We start from the raw sequence: 6,481 nt of genomic DNA, 5'->3' as shown, positions 1-6,481 counted from the left end.
AGATCTCATGATTCATCTGAGGAGATTTTTAGAAGACAATACTATTTTCTTTGTCAGAACCCAAAAGTCCATGATGGAAGAGGAAAACAATTGGTGAACACTCGCATATTAACAAATAAAAGTAAAGTACCTTTGTACTCTGCCATGTGAGTAGGGCTGGCAGGATGGCCTAGAGGTATATGCACACACCTCTGAGCCATCCAACCTTGATTCGAATATCGGCCCAGGTATAAACTGTCCCCCATGTGTTTCAGAGGAAGGGCGATTCATCAGAGCGCTTCATCCACTTCTGTGCCAGTTATATTTTAACCAGTTTAACCAGCTTAACCATAAGAGGGTTCCTGGCAGATCTTGCGCGACCTGTAGGAATATTTGGGGGACAGAGCCCAGAGAGAGAGCTGGAGGAGCAAGGCCGGAGAGGAGTCGGTAGAAGACAGAAAGTTTTCCAAACAGCCAGATATGTAACCCTTCACAATAGAAACTAGAACATTACTTGGTCGGGAGCAAACCTTCGCCAGGCTAAACAGTTTATGTTTTGTATCCCACTGATGGGCCAGATCTCGATCCACACCTGAACCAAAAGTGAATTGGCTTGTTCTTGTCACCGACCTAACTCATCCACCGAGTTTGGCCATAACTTGTCCGCAACATTTTGAAATATCAAGCTGCACATAGTTTTGGCCATGTCTTCCAATGGTGAAGAATCACTTGAAAAATATATAACATTCTCGTATCCGGATTCAGATCCGGATCTTCGCCGAAATCGAATCAGTTATTCCTCGTCACTCACACAACCTGCCCACCAAGGTTTGTCCGAATCCGTCCATAACCTTTTGAGATATCCTATTCACAGACAGACAGGGAGACAGACAAACAGCGGTGAAAACACAACCTCAGCCCACCTTCGGAGGTGGAGGTAATGACATAACCAACCACCAGCATTTATTCACTTGATAATGTCTCGGCTACATCCATGTTATGGTTTCACTGGTGTCACTGGCGAAATTCTTGGGAAAGAGCTGGAATAACCTTGCCATCAGTTCCAGCTAATCGTCACTTATTTATCACAAGAGATCTCGTGGTTAAAACCGCCATGTTTTGCTTTGTGAAAATGCATTCCAATGGTTTCTGCGTTCCGACAAAACATTATCCACCAAATGATTTTTATAGGCACGTCAGTTATTGTTCGTCAATATTTTCCGAGAATAAATTTTCAAAAGGTCACATTTCATGTTGTGCACTCACAAAGGTGAGCATGGGGAAAAAAACATTCGTCCTTGATATTTCCCACCTACCTGCAGTATTTCCAAGACCCATCCACAGATTAAGGTTTTTGTCCCCCGTCGCACCGCGGAGCGAAAGGGGGACTATGGCTTTCCCCTCCGTCCGTGCGTCCGTCCATCCGTGCATGTGTGCGTGCGGACGTGCGTAAGCAAAGGACCGAATTCTAATTTGGTGTGTGGGTGCAACCCACGTCAAAATCCAAGATGGCCGCCGCCATGTATGTCTGACGCCATGTATGTCTGAACCTTGTGAGGGAAATATCTTGAAAAATAAGTGAAGTACCAACTTCTAATTTGGTGTGTGGGTGTATCTAGGCATAAGGAAGAACGCTATTGAAAATTGGGTCGCTATGTCAAAATCCAAGATGGCCGCCTCCATGTATGTCTGAACCTTGTGAGCGAAATATCTTGAAAAATAAGCGAAGTACCAACTTCTAATTTGGTGTGTGGGTGTATCTAGGCATAAGGACGAACGCTATTGAAAATTGAGTCGCCACGTCAAAATCCAAGCTGGCCGCCACCATATATATGTCTGAACCTTGTGAGTGGAATATCTTGAAAAAATAAGCGAAGTACCAACTTCTAATCTGGTGTGTGGGTGTATCTAGGCATAAGGAAGAACGCTATTTAAAATTGGGTCGCCACGTCAAAATCCAAGATGGCCGCCACCATATATATGTCTGAACCTTGTGAGTGGAATATCTTGAAAAATAAGCGAAGTACCAACTTCTAATTTGGTGTGTGGGTGTATCTAGGCATAAGGAAGAACGCTATTGAAAATTGGGTCGCTATGTCAAAATCCAAGATGGCCGCCTCCATGTATGTCTGAACCTTGTGAGCGAAATATCTTGAAAAATAAGCGAAGTACCAACTTCTAATTTGGTGTGTGGGTGTATCTCGGCATAAGGAAGATCTGATACTCCAGGTCCCCCATATTTTGGGTGGAATGGGGAATACATCTGTGTAATGTGAAAGCGAAATCTTGAACGCTTTTTGAAATATCGCGTACACAAACCAGGTTATCGAGATGGTTGCCCTGGCAACAAATTCAGACAATCACAGCTGTGATCTCATCAGGTTGAGATAACGTTATGTGGACAATATATATATATCTGCAATATAAAAGCTTAATGTCGAACGGTTTTTGAAATATCGTGTAAACAAAAGTACATTTTAAAATGTTTTAAACAAATTCCTTATCCTAAAAATCGGAAATTGCATGCACATGATCTATGACCCATTTGTATTGAAATATTAAATTTATGACATCATAGGTCACATGGTTTGGCAGCCATATTGGATTTAACCAAAAACCATAAAAAAATCATCTTCTCCCAAACCACCAAATCGATCGACTCGAAACTTTACGTGTCATTGACTCGGCATAGCGATTAACAGTTGATCACAAAAATATCATTGGTCACATGGTGTGTCAGCCATATTGGATTGAAGGAAAATATTAAATAATTATATCTCTGAAACCTCTTACCCTATCGATGTGAAATTTTACAAATATCATCTTACACCATTGTTGCATATAGTTTGAAAATGATGACATTGTAGGTCATGTAGTTTGGCAACCATCTTGGATAGAAAAACGAACCTTATCCGATCAATACGAAACTTCTCAAACATGATCTCCTACATACGCAGAGTGTACACTTTTAAGGTCATATGTCATGTGGTGCGACAGCCATTTCATTGGCTTGAAAGCTGATATTTAAAAAAAATCCCTTCTATGAAACCGCTTCCCCGATCGTGCTCTTGGGAACCTTCAATGCAGCAGAAAGTTTTTTGTAGGCTTCCCCAGATCTGTGCCTCGACACAATCCTGTCTCTGAGCTCTGCAGGCAGTTCCTTCGACCGCATGGCTTGGTTTTTGCTCTGATATGCATTGTCAGCTGTGAGACCTTCTATAGACAGGTGCGTGCTTTTCCAAATCATGTCCAATCAATTGAATTTACCACAGGTGGAATCCAATGAAGGTATAGAAACATCTCAAAGATGATCAAGAGAAATGGGAAGCACCTGAGATAAATCTCAAGAGTCAAAGCAAAGGGTATGAATACTTATGTCAATGTGATATTTCAGTTTTTTCTTTTTAATAAATTTGCAAAACTTTCTAAAATCCTGTTTTCTCTTTGTCATTATGGGGTATTGAGTGTACATTGATGAGGGAAAAAATGAATTTAAACGATTTCAGCACAAGGCTGCAACATAACAAAATGTGAAAAAAGTGAATGGGGTCTGAATACTTTCTGAATGTACTGAAAACTAGCGAGGTACGAATGCTACCCACGGGAGGGAGGCAGAGGTCTCAGGAAAATAATTTTGCCCCAATAAATTGCACATTACTGTGCCACCTACAAAGTCAGGCATGACAGCCGGTTCGTGAAGGACTTGGGCAAAACACTTACTGCAGGTGAATGTTTCAACATGCGGTCAATGGCGAAACGGTAAATGGCGAATCCATAAATGTCACTGGTGGAAATCCTCACATCATTTCCACATTCCTCTTTAAACTCAATCTCTCTATATTTTCATGACAAACAGCATCATTCCAATCACAAATTAATACTATACCATTAATGTAACAAAATACTATGTTACAAACACTCGTGAGGTCAACGAATATGTAGCCACTCCGATCATACGTGATAATCAATATAGACGAATCTGCCACTGAGAAAGGGCGGATACAAAACATTTTGTACTGTTCCAAAGTCAAAATCATAATTATATCGAGAAAATTATGAAACCTCTCACCTGCCATAGGACACCAGCTGACCCCAAAACGGTCACCTGCGAAACGTTTTGCGGTCCCCGCAGGTGTCCTAAGGTCATCTCTCTGCTGGTTAATCGCCTTTTGCTCAAACGAAGGGTTAACGCCAGAAATGTGAGCTTCTTCCTTCCCCCGGAGGGGAGCACACCTCAATCACCCACCTGTTTATATGACCAATTGCTGATCGCAACGCCATCTGTACGTAGTTACTGGAATTGCAATGGAAAATTCCGAGTAGATCCATGTGATGTGTATACGGATAACAGAATTGTTCTTTCTTCACTTTGTCTCTTCATCTTTCGGACACATCAGTGGAATGTTTGAGAATGTCTCAGCACGTGTTCCTCGAGTTGTTGGTCAAACTTCATACTTTGAAGCCCCCGACATTTTTTTTTTTTTTTTTTTGTACACAAGATCGAGGCTCGTGAAAGAGCGAACATTAATCACAGGAAGACAAACCGACAGATAAAGCATATAACAACGGGAGCGGTAGACAAGATGGGGAGAGAGGGGGAAGGACACAAACAACATTTGAGAGCAGGGACCGAGAGACATGGAGACATCGAGAGATCTGTGAGAGGGAGAGGGCTTTGGGGGCGGGGCATGGGAAGGGGGGGGGGGGTAGGGAGAGGTATAAAACATATGGACACTGCCAGGACTTCCAGGAAAGAAGTTGGAATTTCAAACAAGGTGGATCTGGGGTGAATTAAGCGGGGGTAGAAAAGATCAAGGTTTTGGATGGGGGAAGATAAGAAATGGTGGTGAACAGCTGTTTTAAAGACCTGGAGGGAGGGGTGGGCTTGAAGGGAGTGAGGGAGTTTGTTCCAGAGGCGGGAGAAAAGAGGAATGAAAGAGTGAAGGTGAGCAGAGAGCCGAGATTTCGGCAGTTTAACCATCAGAGGGTTGCTGGCAGATCTTGTGCGACCTGTAGGAATATTTGAGGGACAGAGCACAGAGAGAGCTGGGGGTGCAAGGCCGGAGAGGAGTCGGTAGAAGACAGAAAGACCACCTACCTGCCTGCGGTGAGTGAGTGAAAGGCCCTCAGAGATAGCTTCATCGCGGGAGATTCCAATAATTCTGAAAGCTTTGGTTTCAACAGCGTGAAGCCGAGCTAGGTATGAGGCAGGAGCACCGGCCCAAAGGGGAGAACAGTATTCCATTGAGCTGCGGATGAAAGCCTTGTATGTGGTGAGGAGCTCAGATGTGCCAAGGAAGGACTTCGCACGACGGAGGATGCCCAGTCGGCGACTGGCTTTGGAGGCCAGCTTGGAAATGTGGTTTTCCCAAGAAAGATCATGGCAGATAGTGAGACCCAAAAGCTTGAGCGACAGAACTTCTTGGAGGATTGTTGAGAAAGTAGATGGGAGGGTTGTCCAGTCGATCTTTTCGGAGAGACATAGTAAGAGTGTGAGATTTGTCAGGATTGAAAGACATGTTCCACTTGTTTGACCAGTCTGTGATTTTGTCCAAGTCTTCAGAGAGTGAGGAGGCTGCAGACTGCCGATCTGAGGGAAGAGGAATGGAGCGGCAGAGAATGGAGTCATCAGCAAAGAGATAGAGAGGATTTTCCAGAGAGTCGGAGAGATCATTGATAAAGACCAGAAAAAGCACAGGGCCCAGAACACTGCCTTGGGGAACTCCAGCCTGAACAGGAAGGGGAGATGAGAGAAATCCATTCAGGGCCACACGTTGACTATGACCAGAGAGGAAGTCCGCAAGCCATGCATGGAGATTTCCATGGATACCATAGGAGGAGAGTTTGGTGAGCAGAGCTGGGTGCCAGACCGTATCGAAGGCACGTGATATGTCAAGGGAGACAGCTCTGATTTCCTGTTTGGCATTGAGGACCTCCATCCATTGTTGAGACAGCAGAAGCAGCATGTCCAGAGTAGAGTGACCTGGTCTGAAACCAAATTGATGATCAGAGATCAAGCCATTGGAGAAGAGGAAAGATTTCATATCCGAAGCAATGATGGATTCCATGACTTTGCTGATAATTGGGAGCAGGCTGATTGGTCTGTAGTTGCAATGATCTGTTTTTGCACCTTTTTTGTGCAAAGCGGTAATGTTTGCTGATTTCCAGGATGCTGGCAGATGACCTTGAGCAAAAGAGAGGGTGAAAAGAACAGAGAGAGGGTGAGATAGAGTGGCAGAGCAGGATTTTAGGACCCGTGGGCTGATGCCGTCTGGTCCAGTTGCGGAATCAGAGTCGAGGTTAGACAAAAACTCCACCACCTTGTCAGGAGAGAAGGACACAGAGTCCAGGAGCAGTTGGGTTCGACTGGGAAAGGTGGGAACAGAGAGAGATGGGTTTGGGACTAAATATTTTGAGGCAAACACAGAGTTGAGGCAATCAGCTTTGTCACGTGCGATGTCAACTGTGTGGCCATTTGAGGTAAGGGAGGGGATGGAGGGGG

The sequence above is a fragment of the Myxine glutinosa genome, chromosome 2, assembly GCF_964187855.1.
Source record: "Myxine glutinosa chromosome 2, kmMyxGlut1.1, whole genome shotgun sequence".
NCBI classification, from domain to species: domain Eukaryota; kingdom Metazoa; phylum Chordata; class Myxini; order Myxiniformes; family Myxinidae; genus Myxine; species Myxine glutinosa.
Note: the sequence above shows the minus strand (reverse complement) of the source record.